This window comes from Scleropages formosus, unplaced genomic scaffold, assembly GCF_900964775.1.
Source record: "Scleropages formosus unplaced genomic scaffold, fSclFor1.1, whole genome shotgun sequence".
NCBI classification, from domain to species: Eukaryota; Metazoa; Chordata; class Actinopteri; order Osteoglossiformes; family Osteoglossidae; genus Scleropages; species Scleropages formosus.
In genome coordinates, this window is record NW_021641020.1 from 43,073 (window position 1) to 59,740 (window position 16,668).

The 16,668-nt window shown below is 49.2% G+C and overlaps 43 non-coding genes across 43 annotated transcripts; 28 read left to right on the top strand and 15 right to left on the bottom strand.

Moving 5' to 3' along the window:
* Nucleotides 1-5,697: 5,697 nt before the first annotated feature.
* trnav-aac (transfer RNA valine (anticodon AAC)) lies at nt 5,698-5,770 on the top strand. The gene has a single exon. It is a non-coding gene; the product is annotated as a tRNA-Val (tRNA).
* A 385-nt stretch (nt 5,771-6,155) lies between these two features.
* trnav-cac (transfer RNA valine (anticodon CAC)) lies at nt 6,156-6,228 on the bottom strand. Its single transcript has one exon. It is a non-coding gene; the product is annotated as a tRNA-Val (tRNA).
* Nucleotides 6,229-6,396: 168 nt separating this feature from the next.
* On the top strand, nt 6,397-6,469 carry trnav-aac (transfer RNA valine (anticodon AAC)). Its single transcript has one exon. It is a non-coding gene; the product is annotated as a tRNA-Val (tRNA).
* Nucleotides 6,470-6,856: 387 nt separating this feature from the next.
* Nucleotides 6,857-6,929, bottom strand: trnav-cac (transfer RNA valine (anticodon CAC)). Its single transcript has one exon. It is a non-coding gene; the product is annotated as a tRNA-Val (tRNA).
* A 168-nt stretch (nt 6,930-7,097) lies between these two features.
* trnav-aac (transfer RNA valine (anticodon AAC)) lies at nt 7,098-7,170 on the top strand. Its single transcript has one exon. It is a non-coding gene; the product is annotated as a tRNA-Val (tRNA).
* Nucleotides 7,171-7,554: 384 nt separating this feature from the next.
* On the bottom strand, nt 7,555-7,627 carry trnav-cac (transfer RNA valine (anticodon CAC)). Its single transcript has one exon. It is a non-coding gene; the product is annotated as a tRNA-Val (tRNA).
* A 168-nt stretch (nt 7,628-7,795) lies between these two features.
* Nucleotides 7,796-7,868, top strand: trnav-aac (transfer RNA valine (anticodon AAC)). Its single transcript has one exon. It is a non-coding gene; the product is annotated as a tRNA-Val (tRNA).
* Nucleotides 7,869-8,256: 388 nt separating this feature from the next.
* trnav-cac (transfer RNA valine (anticodon CAC)) lies at nt 8,257-8,329 on the bottom strand. Its single transcript has one exon. It is a non-coding gene; the product is annotated as a tRNA-Val (tRNA).
* Nucleotides 8,330-8,497: 168 nt separating this feature from the next.
* trnav-aac (transfer RNA valine (anticodon AAC)) lies at nt 8,498-8,570 on the top strand. Its single transcript has one exon. It is a non-coding gene; the product is annotated as a tRNA-Val (tRNA).
* Nucleotides 8,571-8,701: 131 nt separating this feature from the next.
* Nucleotides 8,702-8,773, top strand: trnae-cuc (transfer RNA glutamic acid (anticodon CUC)). The gene has a single exon. It is a non-coding gene; the product is annotated as a tRNA-Glu (tRNA).
* Nucleotides 8,774-8,954: 181 nt separating this feature from the next.
* Nucleotides 8,955-9,027, bottom strand: trnav-cac (transfer RNA valine (anticodon CAC)). Its single transcript has one exon. It is a non-coding gene; the product is annotated as a tRNA-Val (tRNA).
* A 168-nt stretch (nt 9,028-9,195) lies between these two features.
* Nucleotides 9,196-9,268, top strand: trnav-aac (transfer RNA valine (anticodon AAC)). Its single transcript has one exon. It is a non-coding gene; the product is annotated as a tRNA-Val (tRNA).
* A 132-nt stretch (nt 9,269-9,400) lies between these two features.
* On the top strand, nt 9,401-9,472 carry trnae-cuc (transfer RNA glutamic acid (anticodon CUC)). Its single transcript has one exon. It is a non-coding gene; the product is annotated as a tRNA-Glu (tRNA).
* A 177-nt stretch (nt 9,473-9,649) lies between these two features.
* Nucleotides 9,650-9,722, bottom strand: trnav-cac (transfer RNA valine (anticodon CAC)). The gene has a single exon. It is a non-coding gene; the product is annotated as a tRNA-Val (tRNA).
* Nucleotides 9,723-9,890: 168 nt separating this feature from the next.
* Nucleotides 9,891-9,963, top strand: trnav-aac (transfer RNA valine (anticodon AAC)). Its single transcript has one exon. It is a non-coding gene; the product is annotated as a tRNA-Val (tRNA).
* Nucleotides 9,964-10,092: 129 nt separating this feature from the next.
* trnae-cuc (transfer RNA glutamic acid (anticodon CUC)) lies at nt 10,093-10,164 on the top strand. Its single transcript has one exon. It is a non-coding gene; the product is annotated as a tRNA-Glu (tRNA).
* A 173-nt stretch (nt 10,165-10,337) lies between these two features.
* Nucleotides 10,338-10,410, bottom strand: trnav-cac (transfer RNA valine (anticodon CAC)). The gene has a single exon. It is a non-coding gene; the product is annotated as a tRNA-Val (tRNA).
* Nucleotides 10,411-10,578: 168 nt separating this feature from the next.
* On the top strand, nt 10,579-10,651 carry trnav-aac (transfer RNA valine (anticodon AAC)). Its single transcript has one exon. It is a non-coding gene; the product is annotated as a tRNA-Val (tRNA).
* A 130-nt stretch (nt 10,652-10,781) lies between these two features.
* trnae-cuc (transfer RNA glutamic acid (anticodon CUC)) lies at nt 10,782-10,853 on the top strand. The gene has a single exon. It is a non-coding gene; the product is annotated as a tRNA-Glu (tRNA).
* Nucleotides 10,854-11,034: 181 nt separating this feature from the next.
* Nucleotides 11,035-11,107, bottom strand: trnav-cac (transfer RNA valine (anticodon CAC)). Its single transcript has one exon. It is a non-coding gene; the product is annotated as a tRNA-Val (tRNA).
* A 168-nt stretch (nt 11,108-11,275) lies between these two features.
* Nucleotides 11,276-11,348, top strand: trnav-aac (transfer RNA valine (anticodon AAC)). Its single transcript has one exon. It is a non-coding gene; the product is annotated as a tRNA-Val (tRNA).
* A 134-nt stretch (nt 11,349-11,482) lies between these two features.
* On the top strand, nt 11,483-11,554 carry trnae-cuc (transfer RNA glutamic acid (anticodon CUC)). The gene has a single exon. It is a non-coding gene; the product is annotated as a tRNA-Glu (tRNA).
* Nucleotides 11,555-11,735: 181 nt separating this feature from the next.
* Nucleotides 11,736-11,808, bottom strand: trnav-cac (transfer RNA valine (anticodon CAC)). The gene has a single exon. It is a non-coding gene; the product is annotated as a tRNA-Val (tRNA).
* A 168-nt stretch (nt 11,809-11,976) lies between these two features.
* On the top strand, nt 11,977-12,049 carry trnav-aac (transfer RNA valine (anticodon AAC)). Its single transcript has one exon. It is a non-coding gene; the product is annotated as a tRNA-Val (tRNA).
* Nucleotides 12,050-12,181: 132 nt separating this feature from the next.
* On the top strand, nt 12,182-12,253 carry trnae-cuc (transfer RNA glutamic acid (anticodon CUC)). Its single transcript has one exon. It is a non-coding gene; the product is annotated as a tRNA-Glu (tRNA).
* Nucleotides 12,254-12,434: 181 nt separating this feature from the next.
* trnav-cac (transfer RNA valine (anticodon CAC)) lies at nt 12,435-12,507 on the bottom strand. Its single transcript has one exon. It is a non-coding gene; the product is annotated as a tRNA-Val (tRNA).
* A 168-nt stretch (nt 12,508-12,675) lies between these two features.
* Nucleotides 12,676-12,748, top strand: trnav-aac (transfer RNA valine (anticodon AAC)). Its single transcript has one exon. It is a non-coding gene; the product is annotated as a tRNA-Val (tRNA).
* Nucleotides 12,749-12,881: 133 nt separating this feature from the next.
* Nucleotides 12,882-12,953, top strand: trnae-cuc (transfer RNA glutamic acid (anticodon CUC)). Its single transcript has one exon. It is a non-coding gene; the product is annotated as a tRNA-Glu (tRNA).
* Nucleotides 12,954-13,134: 181 nt separating this feature from the next.
* On the bottom strand, nt 13,135-13,207 carry trnav-cac (transfer RNA valine (anticodon CAC)). Its single transcript has one exon. It is a non-coding gene; the product is annotated as a tRNA-Val (tRNA).
* A 168-nt stretch (nt 13,208-13,375) lies between these two features.
* Nucleotides 13,376-13,448, top strand: trnav-aac (transfer RNA valine (anticodon AAC)). The gene has a single exon. It is a non-coding gene; the product is annotated as a tRNA-Val (tRNA).
* A 130-nt stretch (nt 13,449-13,578) lies between these two features.
* trnae-cuc (transfer RNA glutamic acid (anticodon CUC)) lies at nt 13,579-13,650 on the top strand. The gene has a single exon. It is a non-coding gene; the product is annotated as a tRNA-Glu (tRNA).
* A 181-nt stretch (nt 13,651-13,831) lies between these two features.
* trnav-cac (transfer RNA valine (anticodon CAC)) lies at nt 13,832-13,904 on the bottom strand. Its single transcript has one exon. It is a non-coding gene; the product is annotated as a tRNA-Val (tRNA).
* A 168-nt stretch (nt 13,905-14,072) lies between these two features.
* Nucleotides 14,073-14,145, top strand: trnav-aac (transfer RNA valine (anticodon AAC)). The gene has a single exon. It is a non-coding gene; the product is annotated as a tRNA-Val (tRNA).
* A 134-nt stretch (nt 14,146-14,279) lies between these two features.
* On the top strand, nt 14,280-14,351 carry trnae-uuc (transfer RNA glutamic acid (anticodon UUC)). The gene has a single exon. It is a non-coding gene; the product is annotated as a tRNA-Glu (tRNA).
* A 181-nt stretch (nt 14,352-14,532) lies between these two features.
* trnav-cac (transfer RNA valine (anticodon CAC)) lies at nt 14,533-14,605 on the bottom strand. The gene has a single exon. It is a non-coding gene; the product is annotated as a tRNA-Val (tRNA).
* A 168-nt stretch (nt 14,606-14,773) lies between these two features.
* On the top strand, nt 14,774-14,846 carry trnav-aac (transfer RNA valine (anticodon AAC)). Its single transcript has one exon. It is a non-coding gene; the product is annotated as a tRNA-Val (tRNA).
* Nucleotides 14,847-14,979: 133 nt separating this feature from the next.
* On the top strand, nt 14,980-15,051 carry trnae-cuc (transfer RNA glutamic acid (anticodon CUC)). The gene has a single exon. It is a non-coding gene; the product is annotated as a tRNA-Glu (tRNA).
* Nucleotides 15,052-15,228: 177 nt separating this feature from the next.
* trnav-cac (transfer RNA valine (anticodon CAC)) lies at nt 15,229-15,301 on the bottom strand. Its single transcript has one exon. It is a non-coding gene; the product is annotated as a tRNA-Val (tRNA).
* A 168-nt stretch (nt 15,302-15,469) lies between these two features.
* trnav-aac (transfer RNA valine (anticodon AAC)) lies at nt 15,470-15,542 on the top strand. Its single transcript has one exon. It is a non-coding gene; the product is annotated as a tRNA-Val (tRNA).
* A 133-nt stretch (nt 15,543-15,675) lies between these two features.
* On the top strand, nt 15,676-15,747 carry trnae-cuc (transfer RNA glutamic acid (anticodon CUC)). Its single transcript has one exon. It is a non-coding gene; the product is annotated as a tRNA-Glu (tRNA).
* A 177-nt stretch (nt 15,748-15,924) lies between these two features.
* On the bottom strand, nt 15,925-15,997 carry trnav-cac (transfer RNA valine (anticodon CAC)). The gene has a single exon. It is a non-coding gene; the product is annotated as a tRNA-Val (tRNA).
* A 168-nt stretch (nt 15,998-16,165) lies between these two features.
* trnav-aac (transfer RNA valine (anticodon AAC)) lies at nt 16,166-16,238 on the top strand. The gene has a single exon. It is a non-coding gene; the product is annotated as a tRNA-Val (tRNA).
* Nucleotides 16,239-16,370: 132 nt separating this feature from the next.
* trnae-cuc (transfer RNA glutamic acid (anticodon CUC)) lies at nt 16,371-16,442 on the top strand. The gene has a single exon. It is a non-coding gene; the product is annotated as a tRNA-Glu (tRNA).
* The last annotated feature ends 226 nt before the right edge of the window (nt 16,443-16,668 follow it).

Consider the following 16,668-nt stretch of genomic DNA (forward strand, 5'->3'; position numbering starts at 1 on the left):
ACAACTCCGGAGCCGAGGGGTTGGCCATCCAGGGCACTGATCCATAACCTAAAATTACAGTCCTGACCTGGGATGTGGTGTGCCTGAGTGAACTCAATGTCCATAAAACAACCGGCCGCCCCAGAGTCAACCGGCGTGGGAGTGTGTAGTTGGTGACCCTCCCAAGTTATGTGTATAGGCAGGGTAAGTTGCCAGGATCGGCCCCAGGGACTCACCCGTGATCCCATGTCTATGTTAGGTGTAGGGATTTTCCTGTTTTTTGAACACATTTTATTTAATTGCACCTGTCCACAGTCTTGAAAGGCATGTGCAAGTGTTTCACTCTCGCCACACTAGAGTCGTGGGCAGAGTGGATGACTGGTTAGTTTGTGCCTGAACAGGACCACTTTGACTGGCAACCTGTTTTGTAAACAACGCCAGTTCAAATCTTGAAGATGGTGGTCAAGCTCCTTAGACTGAATCCTGGCCCATGTGCCCTCCTCAAGCCCGAGAAGAACTTAAGTTCCTATCCTCTCGTGGAGGGCTTTGTACGAGGCCCTCTGCTTAACAGGGGTCTCTGCCTCGACCCCAGCCGCCGTGGTCTTACTCCACTTGACAGCATGGTTGTAACGAGCGGGCCGTGTCTTGGCCTTCTTCGTGACGTTGGACCAGGACTTCACCAACTTGCGCATCGGATGGGCCAACCAAAGATGCACAAAGTACTGGTGGGGATGCTCGATCAGAGCTTCCAGGCGGTTACATAACTGGGAGAGGAGGAAACAATCCTGTATATGAGGAATGTCAGGAACATCCCTCCCTCCCTTGTCATTCGGAAGGTAAATGACTTCCCTCCTCACGTACTCATACCTGCCCCCCAGATGAGATCAAAAACGTCATTTATAAAGCATCTCTGCATCATGTGGGGCAAGGGGTACACCTGCGCAAGTTAAAGCAAGGTAGGAACAATGTCCAGCTTCAATGCCAGCATTTTTCCTATCATGGAGAGGGACCTGGTCTTCCACAAACCCATTTTCCATCTGGCTTTGGTCAAGCGCTCTTCCTGGTGTCACCTTCTGAAAGAAAGTTGACTCCCAACACCTTGAGAGGACTATCACATTGGAAAAAACCACCAATGCAGTCCTCTCTTAGACATAGATGCATAGAACACGTATGTGCTGACTTCTCCACGTGACGTCCACCCCCAAAACCTGGCCAGCATGAACAGTAAAAGGCCTTACTTTTTCAAAGGTGTGATCCTCAAAAAGTATTCCCATGCCTGTAGAGTGGACGCCACCTATGCTCCAGTAGGACTCACCCTTCCTCCATTCATGAGAAAAGAGTGTCACATCCTGTTGGTCCCAGAGGTGGACTTCCTGTAAAAAACACAGGTTGAAGGCAGAGGACTCAAACTGATTAAGCAAAGCAGTTCTTTTGATTTTATTTTTATCATGGTATCAGGAGGAAGAAGGCGAAGGGCTCAAGCGCAGAGCTCATTTTCCTGGTTTTATTATCTTCAGGGGATCAGGTGAAAGATTGGTCAAAGAACAGGTGAGGGTCAGGCGATCAGCAAACGTCATATACAGAGAGAAACAGGAATCATTGTCAAAGGGAAACAGGCGAAGGGTCTGGAAATACAGGGAAGCGCGCACAACAGGGAACGATCCATTGGAAGCAGCAGTTGCTCTTTGCAGAGGCTCTGCATTGAAGGACCTCTGGAGCTGCCTTTTATCTGTTGTTCCCTCAATGGGCAGCAGGTGTCGCAGATGGGCTGGCCAGTGGGGGTGTGATAGTACCCCCCCGCCACGGACGGCACCACACGCCCTATGGCAAAAAGGAGGATGCCCCTGGGGGCAAGGCACCGGCCGCTCCGGATAGTCCCTGTGGAAAGTGGTTATCAGATTGGGGTCCAGAATGTCAAGAGCACCCTCCCAAGATCGTTCTTCCGGGCTGTAGCCCTCCCAGTCGGCAAGGTACTGCAATCCTCCTTGTCGCCGGCTGGAATCCAGCAAGGACCAATTGTCATACGCCGGGTCCCTGTCGACCTGTACCAGAAGTGGTGGACCTGTAGTAATGGCAAGTTGGTGGAGACAGGTACCATGGGGTTTAAGAAGCGATACGTGGAAAGTAGGATGCATCCGCATGTCAGGAGACAATTGCAATTGGTAAGTCACCGGTGTGACCCGTCGCAAAACCTTGTACATTCCTATGTAGTGTGGGCTTAATTTTTTCGAGGGCAGTCTTAACCAGGGGTCCCATGTCGAGAGCCAAACCTGTTGCCCGGGTACAAAAGAAAGGCCCTCTCGGAAACATCTCTGTCTTTCTGTGGAGGTCAGGTGTCCTGCAAGAGCACTGGGGCCTCTCTTGTGGCCAGCTGGGGTTGTAATGAATGCTTACGGGCCAGATTATCCAGGGCAATCGCTTGTCGTATGAACTGATCCAGAAACTGGTCTTTGCCTTGTGAGGCGATAAGAGTATTTTTCAGTGGAGCAAGGGCGACCTCTTGTGGCAATCCGGGTATGGCAGTGAAGCTCGCATCTCCTCCGCTCTCGGTTCTGCTTCCGGATGCAACGAATATTGGAGTGTCTTCAGAGCGCTTGTTAAGCGTTTGATCGCTGCTGGGTCCATGTTTAAGGTGGAATCTTCTGTCACGTGAAACCGAGGACGTGGAGAGGTCTGGACCCAAGTGCAGGATGGTTAGTCAGCAACCAAGGGGTCAGGCGAATTCTCCTTGTTGGGGATGGGCGAAGAGTCGGTTGATCGGCGGTCAGAGAGGGAGCGAGGATCCATGGATGTAGTCAGGGGAGGAAACGAATGGTCAGAAGCTGGGGAACAGAGACTACAAGCTAGAGACGAAGGAGAACGGGGCATAGGCACAGACGGGACAGTTGTCTCAGTGAGATCCTGCAAGTGCAAACTGAAGTGCTCTGATTGCTGTCAGGTGCTTGATTGGTGTCAGGTGCTGTTGACTGTGGTGCAGGCGTGGACGTGACAGTGTGTGGTGTGTTTCTTTAAATAATTTATTTATTTCTTCTCATTGTTGTTTATTTTATGGTTTAGTTTAGTGTAGTTTAGTGTAATGTAAGTCAGTTCACTGTGTGGGTGTTTATTAATTTTCTTAATTATGTATATGTATTTGTACGATTCACCTGTTTTACTAAAATGTCAAAAGGGAAAACATGATGTGAAAAGGAAAATGCCCAAGAAGAGTACGTAAGATGGGGGTGCGGTGGCGCAGTGGGTTGGCCCACTGTGCTGCTTTCCGGTGGGTCTGGGGTTCGAGTCCTGCTTGGGGTGCCTTGCGACAGACTGGCGTCCTGTCCTGGGTGTGTCCTCTCCCCCTCCGGCCTTACGCCCTGTGTTGCTGGGTAGGCTCCGGTTCTCCACAACCCCATATGGGACAAGTGATTCTGAAAATGACATGACGTGACAGTAGGTAAGATGTATGGTAACACCCTGGGAACAGGCCAGGGGACCACAACTTCTGAGCAGTGGAGTTACTGGGTAAGTTCCTTTCAATTACCTATGGTTTTAAGCCTTGAGGTATGTCTTTTAGTGTTTTAAAGGTCTCGTCATGCAGTCTTTATATTATTTGGCTTTATTGATTTTTTTTTTTTTTTTGTTTTATTTTTGAATTTGTTGTTGGCATGACAGTTTTTTGGATTTAGTTATTAAATGGGGGGTGTGGTGGCATGGTGGCGCAGTGGGTTAGACTGGGATGGACTGAGTCCTGCTCTCCAGTGGGTCTGGGGTTTGAGTCTCACTTGGGGTGCCTTGTGGCAGACTGGCGTCCTGTCCTGGGTGTTTCCCCTCCAGCCTTATGCCCTGAGTTGCTGGGTTAGGCTCTGGTTCCCCATGACCCTGTACGGGACAAGTGGTTCAGACAGTGCGTGTAGTTATTGAATAAAAATTCTACCTGTTGGAAATGTTGAATGGAGAAATGTTTACCTGTCAAGTTGGGCAGTGTGTAGAACCAGACACCGGGCTGCTAATCCATTCTGACCTGATGAGTGAAACTCTTACGCATGTCTTTTGAGACTGCGGACAGTAGAGGAGCTCAGTAGAGGAATGGCATGACCCTCCGGAGAATACACGTTCCACAAGGTGTGATATACTAAAACATAGGGTGGCTAATCTGCCAGAGGGTTTAGTTGAACCTAGCTCTATTGTCTCTGTAGAAACTGCACCAAAGCTTTACTTGATAGCAGGTCTGAAGTTACCCTATTATATAGTTCCTTCTGTGACAAGTATCTGAAGCACCTGCCCTTGACTCCTGTTGAGTGCCTGGAGATTTTGGACCTCAGTGTGGAGCAGTGCCCACATGATAGCTATATGCGCTTGAAACTTGAGTTCACTGGAGATGTAGCTGGAGTAATCGAGACCGTAGAAACAATTGTGCTTATGTGTCCAGATCCGGCCATGAAAGGTGAGGTTTCTATTGCAGTTGGCACGAACACCTCTATAAGAAGCTATAACGATACTGAAACGGACAACCACTGCACTTTTACTGAAACGATTGCTGCCGCAGTCATTCCTATATCAATCCGGATGTTTTTCACACACGATGAGGCAAAGGCAATGTGTGCTGTATTTCCATAGTGTAGTGGTTATTACGTTCATCTCACACATCAAATGCCTTTTTCAATGTCTTACCGTCAGCGCTGGAAGGCACAAGAAAAGCTGTGTTTGAGTGTTTCTTAAAAATTTTTTTTTCTTTCCTTCCACCCCAGACAGCGTTTCCTGACCAGGAACTGAACCAAAGGCCGTGGTGGCAAGAGCACCAAATCCTGGCCACTAGACTACCAGGGAGATGGAAAAAGGAACTTTGAAAATTTCCTCAAAAACAAAAAAGAAAAACATGTGTAATGGTCAGCAACCTAGGCTTTGAATCCAACAATCCAAGTTCAAATCTCAGTGGGACCTTCTTGCCCACTCACTCAGGCCATAGCATGTTGGAGTGTTTTGGGGGCCTCTTACTCTGGAAACCTCAAATGCTGAAGATGACACACTCCCTGCAGGTTCCATGTTGTAGCATTCTGGACTATGTATGTATAGATGTTTTGCTACCACTTTTCCCACCATGCATTCATGTCATGTAGCTGTGCAAGTTGGTAGATAGTTGTGTGTAGCTTTCAATGGCACTGCACGCACACACTTTCTGAACCACTTGTCCCATACAGAGTCACAGGGAACCAGAGCCTAACCCAGCAACTTAGGGCATAAGGCTGGAGCACACCCAAAACAGGATACCAATCTATCACAAGGCACCCTAAGCAGGACTCAAACCTCAGACTCATCGGAGAACAGAAGCCAGTCCAACCCACCGCACCTCACCTCACCACACCTCACCACACCACCCTCAGTGGGGCTGTAATAATTCTATTTCTTAAGTAGTATTTAGTGGTTTGTTAAGACAACTGTCCTCTAGATCTCTCATAACCCTCACAGCCAGCACATTGGGAACACAGGGACCATGGTGTAGTGGTATGGTAGCAGTGAAGTGAGAATTGAATGTCTTGGGAAAAATTCACAAAAACACCTTTCTCAAGAAACAATACACAGCCGCCCCCATCCATCTCGCTTCACTCACTGCTACCATAGCACTACACTATGGAAACGCAACACGCGCAGCACGTGTCTCATCGTGTGCGAAAAACACCCGGATCGATACAGGGATGACTACGGCCGCAATGACGCCGGTAAAAGAAGCAGCGGGTTTCAGTTTCCATAGTGTAGCGGTCATCACGTTCGCCTAACACGCGAAAGGTCCCCGGTTCGAAACCGGGTGGAAACACGTCTGTCGGGTAGTCAGCGTCCTGCTTGGTACCGGTGCTCAATGATCAAACTTTTCAGACTTTAATTAATTTTCTTTTTTTTTTTTTTTTTTTTTTTTTTTGGTGGAAACATTCAAAACAGGTTGTGCATCTCCCTGGTAGTCTAGTGGTCAGGATTTGGCGCTCTCACCGCCACGGCCCGGGTTCGATTCCCGGTCAGGGAACGCTCTCTATAGTGGAAAGAAAGAAGGGAACGAACGAATGAATGAAGAAACCCTGAAAGGCGGCTAGTCTCGGACCTCCCGTTGTTGATGCTGAGAAAGGTGTTTTGGTGAATTTTTCCCAAGACATTCAATTCTCACTTCACTCACTGCTCCCGTACTTCTTGAGGCTGCAACAAAAGAGTGTTTCCACCCGGTGTCGAACCGGGGACCTTTCGCGTGTGAGGCGAACGTGATAACCACTACACTATGGAAACAAGACACAGCCGCCCCCATCCATCTCGCTTCACTCACTGCTACCATACCACTACACTATGGAAACGCAACACGCGCAGCACGTGTCTCATCGTGTGCGAAAAACACCCGGATCGATACAGGGATGACTACGGCCGCAATGACGCCGGTAAAAGAAGCAGCGGGTTTCAGTTTCCATAGTGTAGCGGTCATCACGTTCGCCTAACACGCGAAAGGTCCCCGGTTCGAAACCGGGTGGAAACACGTCTGTCGGGTAGTCAGTGTCCTGCTTGGTACCGGTGCTCAATGATCAAACTTTTCAGACTTTAATTAATTTTCTTTTTTTTTTTTTTTTTTTTTTTTTTTTTGGTGGAAACATTCAAAACAGGTTGTGCATCTCCCTGGTAGTCTAGTGGTCAGGATTTGGCGCTCTCACCGCCACGGCCCGGGTTCGATTCCCGGTCAGGGAACGCTCTCTATAGTGGAAAGAAAGAAGGGAACGAACGAATGAATGAAGAAACCCTGAAAGGCGGCTAGTCTCGGACCTCCCGTTGTTGATGCTGAGAAAGGTGTTTTGGTGAATTTTTCCCAAGACATTCAATTCTCACTTCACTCACTGCTCCCGTACTTCTTGAGGCTGCAACAAAAGAGTGTTTCCACCCGGTGTCGAACCGGGGACCTTTCGCGTGTGAGGCGAACGTGATAACCACTACACTATGGAAACAAGACACAGCCGCCCCCATCCATCTCGCTTCACTCACTGCTACCATAGCACTACACTATGGAAACGCAACACGCGCAGCACGTGTCTCATCGTGTGCGAAAAACACCCGGATCGATACAGGGATGACTACGGCCGCAATGACGCCGGTAAAAGAAGCAGCGGGTTTCAGTTTCCATAGTGTAGCGGTCATCACGTTCGCCTAACACGCGAAAGGTCCCCGGTTCGAAACCGGGTGGAAACACGTCTGTCGGGTAGTCAGCGTCCTGCTTGGTACCGGTGCTCAATGATCAAACTTTTCAGACTTTAATTAATTTTCTTTCTTTTTTTTTTTTTTTTTTTTTTTTTTGGTGGAAACATTCAAAACAGGTTGTGCATCTCCCTGGTAGTCTAGTGGTCAGGATTTGGCGCTCTCACCGCCACGGCCCGGGTTCGATTCCCGGTCAGGGAACGCTCTCTATAGTGGAAAGAAAGAAGGGAACGAATGAATGAAGAAACCCTGAAAGGCGGCTAGTCTCGGACCTCCCGTTGTTGATGCTGAGAAAGGTGTTTTGGTGAATTTTTCCCAAGACATTCAATTCTCACTTCACTCACTGCTCCCGTACTTCTTGAGGCTGCAACAAAAGAGTATTTCCACCCGGTGTCGAACCGGGGACCTTTCGCGTGTGAGGCGAACGTGATAACCACTACACTATGGAAACAAGACACAGCCGCCCCCATCCATCTCGCTTCGCTCACTGCTACCATAGCACTACACTATGGAAACGCAACACGCGCAGCACGTGTCTCATCGTGTGCGAAAAACACCCGGATCGATACAGGGATGACTACGGCCGCAATGACGCCGGTAAAAGAAGCAGCGGGTTTCAGTTTCCATAGTGTAGCGGTCATCACGTTCGCCTAACACGCGAAAGGTCCCCGGTTCGAAACCGGGTGGAAACACGTCTGTCGGGTAGTCAGCGTCCTGCTTGGTACCGGTGCTCAATGATCAAACTTTTCAGACTTTAATTAATTTTCTTTCTTTTTTTTTTTTTTTTTTTTTTTTTTGGTGGAAACATTCAAAACAGGTTGTGCATCTCCCTGGTAGTCTAGTGGTCAGGATTTGGCGCTCTCACCGCCACGGCCCGGGTTCGATTCCCGGTCAGGGAACGCTCTCTATAGTGGAAAGAAAGAAGGGAACGAACGAATGAATGAAGAAACCCTGAAAGGCGGCTAGTCTCGGACCTCCCGTTGTTGATGCTGAGAAAGGTGTTTTGGTGAATTTTTCCCAAGACATTCAATTCTCACTTCACTCACTGCTCCCGTACTTCTTGAGGCTGCAACAAAAGAGTGTTTCCACCCGGTGTCGAACCGGGGACCTTTCGCGTGTGAGGCGAACGTGATAACCACTACACTATGGAAACAAGACACAGCCGCCCCCATCCATCTCGCTTCACTCACTGCTACCATAGCACTACACTATGGAAACGCAACACGCGCAGCACGTGTCTCATCGTGTGCGAAAAACACCCGGATCGATACAGGGATGACTACGGCCGCAATGACGCCGGTAAAAGAAGCAGCGGGTTTCAGTTTCCATAGTGTAGCGGTCATCACGTTCGCCTAACACGCGAAAGGTCCCCGGTTCGAAACCGGGTGGAAACACGTCTGTCGGGTAGTCAGCGTCCTGCTTGGTACCGGTGCTCAATGATCAAACTTTTCAGACTTTAATTAATTTTCTTTCTTTTTTTTTTTTTTTTTTTTTTGGTGGAAACATTCAAAACAGGTTGTGCATCTCCCTGGTAGTCTAGTGGTCAGGATTTGGCGCTCTCACCGCCACGGCCCGGGTTCGATTCCCGGTCAGGGAACGCTCTCTATAGTGGAAAGAAAGAAGGGAACGAATGAATGAAGAAAGAAACCCTGAAAGGCGGCTAGTCTCGGACCTCCCGTTGTTGATGCTGAGAAAGGTGTTTTGGTGAATTTTTCCCAAGACATTCAATTCTCACTTCACTCACTGCTCCCGTACTTCTTGAGGCTGCAACAAAAGAGTGTTTCCACCCGGTGTCGAACCGGGGACCTTTCGCGTGTGAGGCGAACGTGATAACCACTACACTATGGAAACAAGACACAGCCGCCCCCATCCATCTCGCTTCACTCACTGCTACCATAGCACTACACTATGGAAACGCAACACGCGCAGCACGTGTCTCATCGTGTGCGAAAAACACCCGGATCGATACAGGGATGACTACGGCCGCAATGACGCCGGTAAAAGAAGCAGCGGGTTTCAGTTTCCATAGTGTAGCGGTCATCACGTTCGCCTAACACGCGAAAGGTCCCCGGTTCGAAACCGGGTGGAAACACGTCTGTCGGGTAGTCAGCGTCCTGCTTGGTACCGGTGCTCAATGATCAAACTTTTCAGACTTTAATTAATTTTCTTTCTTTTTTTTTTTTTTTTTTTTTTTGGTGGAAACATTCAAAACAGGTTGTGCATCTCCCTGGTAGTCTAGTGGTCAGGATTTGGCGCTCTCACCGCCACGGCCCGGGTTCGATTCCCGGTCAGGGAACGCTCTCTATAGTGGAAAGAAAGAAGGGAATGAATGAATGAAGAAACCCTGAAAGGCGGCTAGTCTCGGACCTCCCGTTGTTGATGCTGAGAAAGGTGTTTTGGTGAATTTTTCCCAAGACATTCAATTCTCACTTCACTCACTGCTCCCGTACTTCTTGAGGCTGCAACAAAAGAGTGTTTCCACCCGGTGTCGAACCGGGGACCTTTCGCGTGTGAGGCGAACGTGATAACCACTACACTATGGAAACAAGACACAGCCGCCCCCATCCATCTCGCTTCACTCACTGCTACCATAGCACTACACTATGGAAACGCAACACGCGCAGCACGTGTCTCATCGTGTGCGAAAAACACCCGGATCGATACAGGGATGACTACGGCCGCAATGACGCCGGTAAAAGAAGCAGCGGGTTTCAGTTTCCATAGTGTAGCGGTCATCACGTTCGCCTAACACGCGAAAGGTCCCCGGTTCGAAACCGGGTGGAAACACGTCTGTCGGGTAGTCAGCGTCCTGCTTGGTACCGGTGCTCAATGATCAAACTTTTCAGACTTTAATTAATTTTCTTTCTTTTTTTTTTTTTTTTTTTTGGTGGAAACATTCAAAACAGGTTGTGCATCTCCCTGGTAGTCTAGTGGTCAGGATTTGGCGCTCTCACCGCCACGGCCCGGGTTCGATTCCCGGTCAGGGAACGCTCTCTATAGTGGAAAGAAAGAAGGGAATGAATGAAGAAACCCTGAAAGGCGGCTAGTCTCGGACCTCCCGTTGTTGATGCTGAGAAAGGTGTTTTGGTGAATTTTTCCCAAGACATTCAATTCTCACTTCACTCACTGCTCCCGTACTTCTTGAGGCTGCAACAAAAGAGTGTTTCCACCCGGTGTCGAACCGGGGACCTTTCGCGTGTGAGGCGAACGTGATAACCACTACACTATGGAAACAAGACACAGCCGCCCCCATCCATCTCGCTTCACTCACTGCTACCATAGCACTACACTATGGAAACGCAACACGCGCAGCACGTGTCTCATCGTGTGCGAAAAACACCCGGATCGATACAGGGATGACTACGGCCGCAATGACGCCGGTAAAAGAAGCAGCGGGTTTCAGTTTCCATAGTGTAGCGGTCATCACGTTCGCCTAACACGCGAAAGGTCCCCGGTTCGAAACCGGGTGGAAACACGTCTGTCGGGTAGTCAGCGTCCTGCTTGGTACCGGTGCTCAATGATCAAACTTTTCAGACTTTAATTAATTTTCTTTCTTTTTTTTTTTTTTTTTTTTTGGTGGAAACATTCAAAACAGGTTGTGCATCTCCCTGGTAGTCTAGTGGTCAGGATTTGGCGCTCTCACCGCCACGGCCCGGGTTCGATTCCCGGTCAGGGAACGCTCTCTATAGTGGAAAGAAAGAAGGGAACGAACGAATGAATGAAGAAACCCTGAAAGGCGGCTAGTCTCGGACCTCCCGTTGTTGATGCTGAGAAAGGTGTTTTGGTGAATTTTTCCCAAGACATTCAATTCTCACTTCACTCACTGCTCCCGTACTTCTTGAGGCTGCAACAAAAGAGTGTTTCCACCCGGTGTCGAACCGGGGACCTTTCGCGTGTGAGGCGAACGTGATAACCACTACACTATGGAAACAAGACACAGCCGCCCCCATCCATCTCGCTTCACTCACTGCTACCATACCACTACACTATGGAAACGCAACACGCGCAGCACGTGTCTCATCGTGTGCGAAAAACACCCGGATCGATACAGGGATGACTACGGCCGCAATGACGCCGGTAAAAGAAGCAGCGGGTTTCAGTTTCCATAGTGTAGCGGTCATCACGTTCGCCTAACACGCGAAAGGTCCCCGGTTCGAAACCGGGTGGAAACACGTCTGTCGGGTAGTCAGCGTCCTGCTTGGTACCGGTGCTCAATGATCAAACTTTTCAGACTTTAATTAATTTTCTTTCTTTTTTTTTTTTTTTTTTTTTTTTTGGTGGAAACATTCAAAACAGGTTGTGCATCTCCCTGGTAGTCTAGTGGTCAGGATTTGGCGCTCTCACCGCCACGGCCCGGGTTCGATTCCCGGTCAGGGAACGCTCTCTATAGTGGAAAGAAAGAAGGGAACGAACGAATGAATGAAGAAACCCTGAAAGGCGGCTAGTCTCGGACCTCCCGTTGTTGATGCTGAGAAAGGTGTTTTGGTGAATTTTTCCCAAGACATTCAATTCTCACTTCACTCACTGCTCCCGTACTTCTTGAGGCTGCAACAAAAGAGTGTTTCCACCCGGTGTCGAACCGGGGACCTTTCGCGTGTGAGGCGAACGTGATAACCACTACACTATGGAAACAAGACACAGCCGCCCCCATCCATCTCGCTTCGCTCACTGCTACCATACCACTACACTATGGAAACGCAACACGCGCAGCACGTGTCTCATCGTGTGCGAAAAACACCCGGATCGATACAGGGATGACTACGGCCGCAATGACGCCGGTAAAAGAAGCAGCGGGTTTCAGTTTCCATAGTGTAGCGGTCATCACGTTCGCCTAACACGCGAAAGGTCCCCGGTTCGAAACCGGGTGGAAACACGTCTGTCGGGTAGTCAGTGTCCTGCTTGGTACCGGTGCTCAATGATCAAACTTTTCAGACTTTAATTAATTTTCTTTCTTTTTTTTTTTTTTTTTTTTTTTGGTGGAAACATTCAAAACAGGTTGTGCATCTCCCTGGTAGTCTAGTGGTCAGGATTTGGCGCTCTCACCGCCACGGCCCGGGTTCGATTCCCGGTCAGGGAACGCTCTCTATAGTGGAAAGAAAGAAGGGAACGAACGAATGAATGAAGAAACCCTGAAAGGCGGCTAGTCTCGGACCTCCCGTTGTTGATGCTGAGAAAGGTGTTTTGGTGAATTTTTCCCAAGACATTCAATTCTCACTTCACTCACTGCTCCCGTACTTCTTGAGGCTGCAACAAAAGAGTATTTCCACCCGGTGTCGAACCGGGGACCTTTCGCGTGTGAGGCGAACGTGATAACCACTACACTATGGAAACAAGACACAGCCGCCCCCATCCATCTCGCTTCGCTCACTGCTACCATACCACTACACTATGGAAACGCAACACGCGCAGCACGTGTCTCATCGTGTGCGAAAAACACCCGGATCGATACAGGGATGACTACGGCCGCAATGACGCCGGTAAAAGAAGCAGCGGGTTTCAGTTTCCATAGTGTAGCGGTCATCACGTTCGCCTAACACGCGAAAGGTCCCCGGTTCGAAACCGGGTGGAAACACGTCTGTCGGGTAGTCAGCGTCCTGCTTGGTACCGGTGCTCAATGATCAAACTTTTCAGACTTTAATTAATTTTCTTTCTTTTTTTTTTTTTTTTTTTTTTTTGGTGGAAACATTCAAAACAGGTTGTGCATCTCCCTGGTAGTCTAGTGGTCAGGATTTGGCGCTCTCACCGCCACGGCCCGGGTTCGATTCCCGGTCAGGGAACGCTCTCTATAGTGGAAAGAAAGAAGGGAACGAACGAATGAAGAAAGAAACCCTGAAAGGCGGCTAGTCTCGGACCTCCCGTTGTTGATGCTGAGAAAGGTGTTTTGGTGAATTTTTCCCAAGACATTCAATTCTCACTTCACTCACTGCTCCCGTACTTCTTGAGGCTGCAACAAAAGAGTATTTCCACCCGGTGTCGAACCGGGGACCTTTCGCGTGTGAGGCGAACGTGATAACCACTACACTATGGAAACAAGACACAGCCGCCCCCATCCATCTCGCTTCGCTCACTGCTACCATACCACTACACTATGGAAACGCAACACGCGCAGCACGTGTCTCATCGTGTGCGAAAAACACCCGGATCGATACAGGGATGACTACGGCCGCAATGACGCCGGTAAAAGAAGCAGCGGGTTTCAGTTTCCATAGTGTAGCGGTCATCACGTTCGCCTAACACGCGAAAGGTCCCCGGTTCGAAACCGGGTGGAAACACGTCTGTCGGGTAGTCAGTGTCCTGCTTGGTACCGGTGCTCAATGATCAAACTTTTCAGACTTTAATTAATTTTCTTTCTTTTTTTTTTTTTTTTTTTTTGGTGGAAACATTCAAAACAGGTTGTGCATCTCCCTGGTAGTCTAGTGGTCAGGATTTGGCGCTCTCACCGCCACGGCCCGGGTTCGATTCCCGGTCAGGGAACGCTCTCTATAGTGGAAAGAAAGAAGGGAACGAATGAATGAAGAAAGAAACCCTGAAAGGCGGCTAGTCTCGGACCTCCCGTTGTTGATGCTGAGAAAGGTGTTTTGGTGAATTTTTCCCAAGACATTCAATTCTCACTTCACTCACTGCTCCCGTACTTCTTGAGGCTGCAACAAAAGAGTGTTTCCACCCGGTGTCGAACCGGGGACCTTTCGCGTGTGAGGCGAACGTGATAACCACTACACTATGGAAACAAGACACAGCCGCCCCCATCCATCTCGCTTCACTCACTGCTACCATACCACTACACTATGGAAACGCAACACGCGCAGCACGTGTCTCATCGTGTGCGAAAAACACCCGGATCGATACAGGGATGACTACGGCCGCAATGACGCCGGTAAAAGAAGCAGCGGGTTTCAGTTTCCATAGTGTAGCGGTCATCACGTTCGCCTAACACGCGAAAGGTCCCCGGTTCGAAACCGGGTGGAAACACGTCTGTCGGGTAGTCAGCGTCCTGCTTGGTACCGGTGCTCAATGATCAAACTTTTCAGACTTTAATTAATTTTCTTTCTTTTTTTTTTTTTTTTTTTTTTTTTGGTGGAAACATTCAAAACAGGTTGTGCATCTCCCTGGTAGTCTAGTGGTCAGGATTTGGCGCTTTCACCGCCACGGCCCGGGTTCGATTCCCGGTCAGGGAACGCTCTCTATAGTGGAAAGAAAGAAGGGAACGAACGAATGAAGAAAGAAACCCTGAAAGGCGGCTAGTCTCGGACCTCCCGTTGTTGATGCTGAGAAAGGTGTTTTGGTGAATTTTTCCCAAGACATTCAATTCTCACTTCACTCACTGCTCCCGTACTTCTTGAGGCTGCAACAAAAGAGTATTTCCACCCGGTGTCGAACCGGGGACCTTTCGCGTGTGAGGCGAACGTGATAACCACTACACTATGGAAACAAGACACAGCCGCCCCCATCCATCTCGCTTCACTCACTGCTACCATACCACTACACTATGGAAACGCAACACGCGCAGCACGTGTCTCATCGTGTGCGAAAAACACCCGGATCGATACAGGGATGACTACGGCCGCAATGACGCCGGTAAAAGAAGCAGCGGGTTTCAGTTTCCATAGTGTAGCGGTCATCACGTTCGCCTAACACGCGAAAGGTCCCCGGTTCGAAACCGGGTGGAAACACGTCTGTCGGGTAGTCAGCGTCCTGCTTGGTACCGGTGCTCAATGATCAAACTTTTCAGACTTTAATTAATTTTCTTTCTTTTTTTTTTTTTTTTTTTTTTTTGGTGGAAACATTCAAAACAGGTTGTGCATCTCCCTGGTAGTCTAGTGGTCAGGATTTGGCGCTCTCACCGCCACGGCCCGGGTTCGATTCCCGGTCAGGGAACGCTCTCTATAGTGGAAAGAAAGAAGGGAACGAATGAATGAAGAAACCCTGAAAGGCGGCTAGTCTCGGACCTCCCGTTGTTGATGCTGAGAAAGGTGTTTTGGTGAATTTTTCCCAAGACATTCAATTCTCACTTCACTCACTGCTCCCGTACTTCTTGAGGCTGCAACAAAAGAGTATTTCCACCCGGTGTCGAACCGGGGACCTTTCGCGTGTGAGGCGAACGTGATAACCACTACACTATGGAAACAAGACACAGCCGCCCCCATCCATCTCGCTTCGCTCACTGCTACCATACCACTACACTATGGAAACGCAACACGCGCAGCACGTGTCTCATCGTGTGCGAAAAACACCCGGATCGATACAGGGATGACTACGGCCGCAATGACGCCGGTAAAAGAAGCAGCGGGTTTCAGTTTCCATAGTGTAGCGGTCATCACGTTCGCCTAACACGCGAAAGGTCCCCGGTTCGAAACCGGGTGGAAACACGTCTGTCGGGTAGTCAGCGTCCTGCTTGGTACCGGTGCTCAATGATCAAACTTTTCAGACTTTAATTAATTTTCTTTCTTTTTTTTTTTTTTTTTTTTTTTTGGTGGAAACATTCAAAACAGGTTGTGCATCTCCCTGGTAGTCTAGTGGTCAGGATTTGGCGCTCTCACCGCCACGGCCCGGGTTCGATTCCCGGTCAGGGAACGCTCTCTATAGTGGAAAGAAAGAAGGGAACGAATGAATGAAGAAACCCTGAAAGGCGGCTAGTCTCGGACCTCCCGTTGTTGATGCTGAGAAAGGTGTTTTGGTGAATTTTTCCCAAGACATTCAATTCTCACTTCACTCACTGCTCCCGTACTTCTTGAGGCTGCAACAAAAGAGTATTTCCACCCGGTGTCGAACCGGGGACCTTTCGCGTGTGAGGCGAACGTGATAACCACTACACTATGGAAACAAGACACAGCCGCCCCCATCCATCTCGCTTCGCTCACTGCTACCATACCACTACACTATGGAAACGCAACACGCGCAGCACGTGTCTCATCGTGTGCGAAAAACACCCGGATCGATACAGGGATGACTACGGCCGCAATGACGCCGGTAAAAGAAGCAGCGGGTTTCAGTTTCCATAGTGTAGCGGTCATCACGTTCGCCTAACACGCGAAAGGTCCCCGGTTCGAAACCGGGTGGAAACACGTCTGTCGGGTAGTCAGTGTCCTGCTTGGTACCGGTGCTCAATGATCAAACTTTTCAGACTTTAATTAATTTTCTTTCTTTTTTTTTTTTTTTTTTTTTTTGGTGGAAACATTCAAAACAGGTTGTGCATCTCCCTGGTAGTCTAGTGGTCAGGATTTGGCGCTCTCACCGCCACGGCCCGGGTTCGATTCCCGGTCAGGGAACGCTCTCTATAGTGGAAAGAAAGAAGGGAACGAATGAATGAAGAAACCCTGAAAGGCGGCTAGTCTCGGACCTCCCGTTGTTGATGCTGAGAAAGGTGTTTTGGTGAATTTTTCCCAAGACATTCAATTCTCACTTCACTCACTGCTCCCGTACTTCTTGAGGCTGCAACAAAAGAGTGTTTCCACCCGGTGTCGAACCGGGGACCTTTCGCGTGTGAGGCGAACG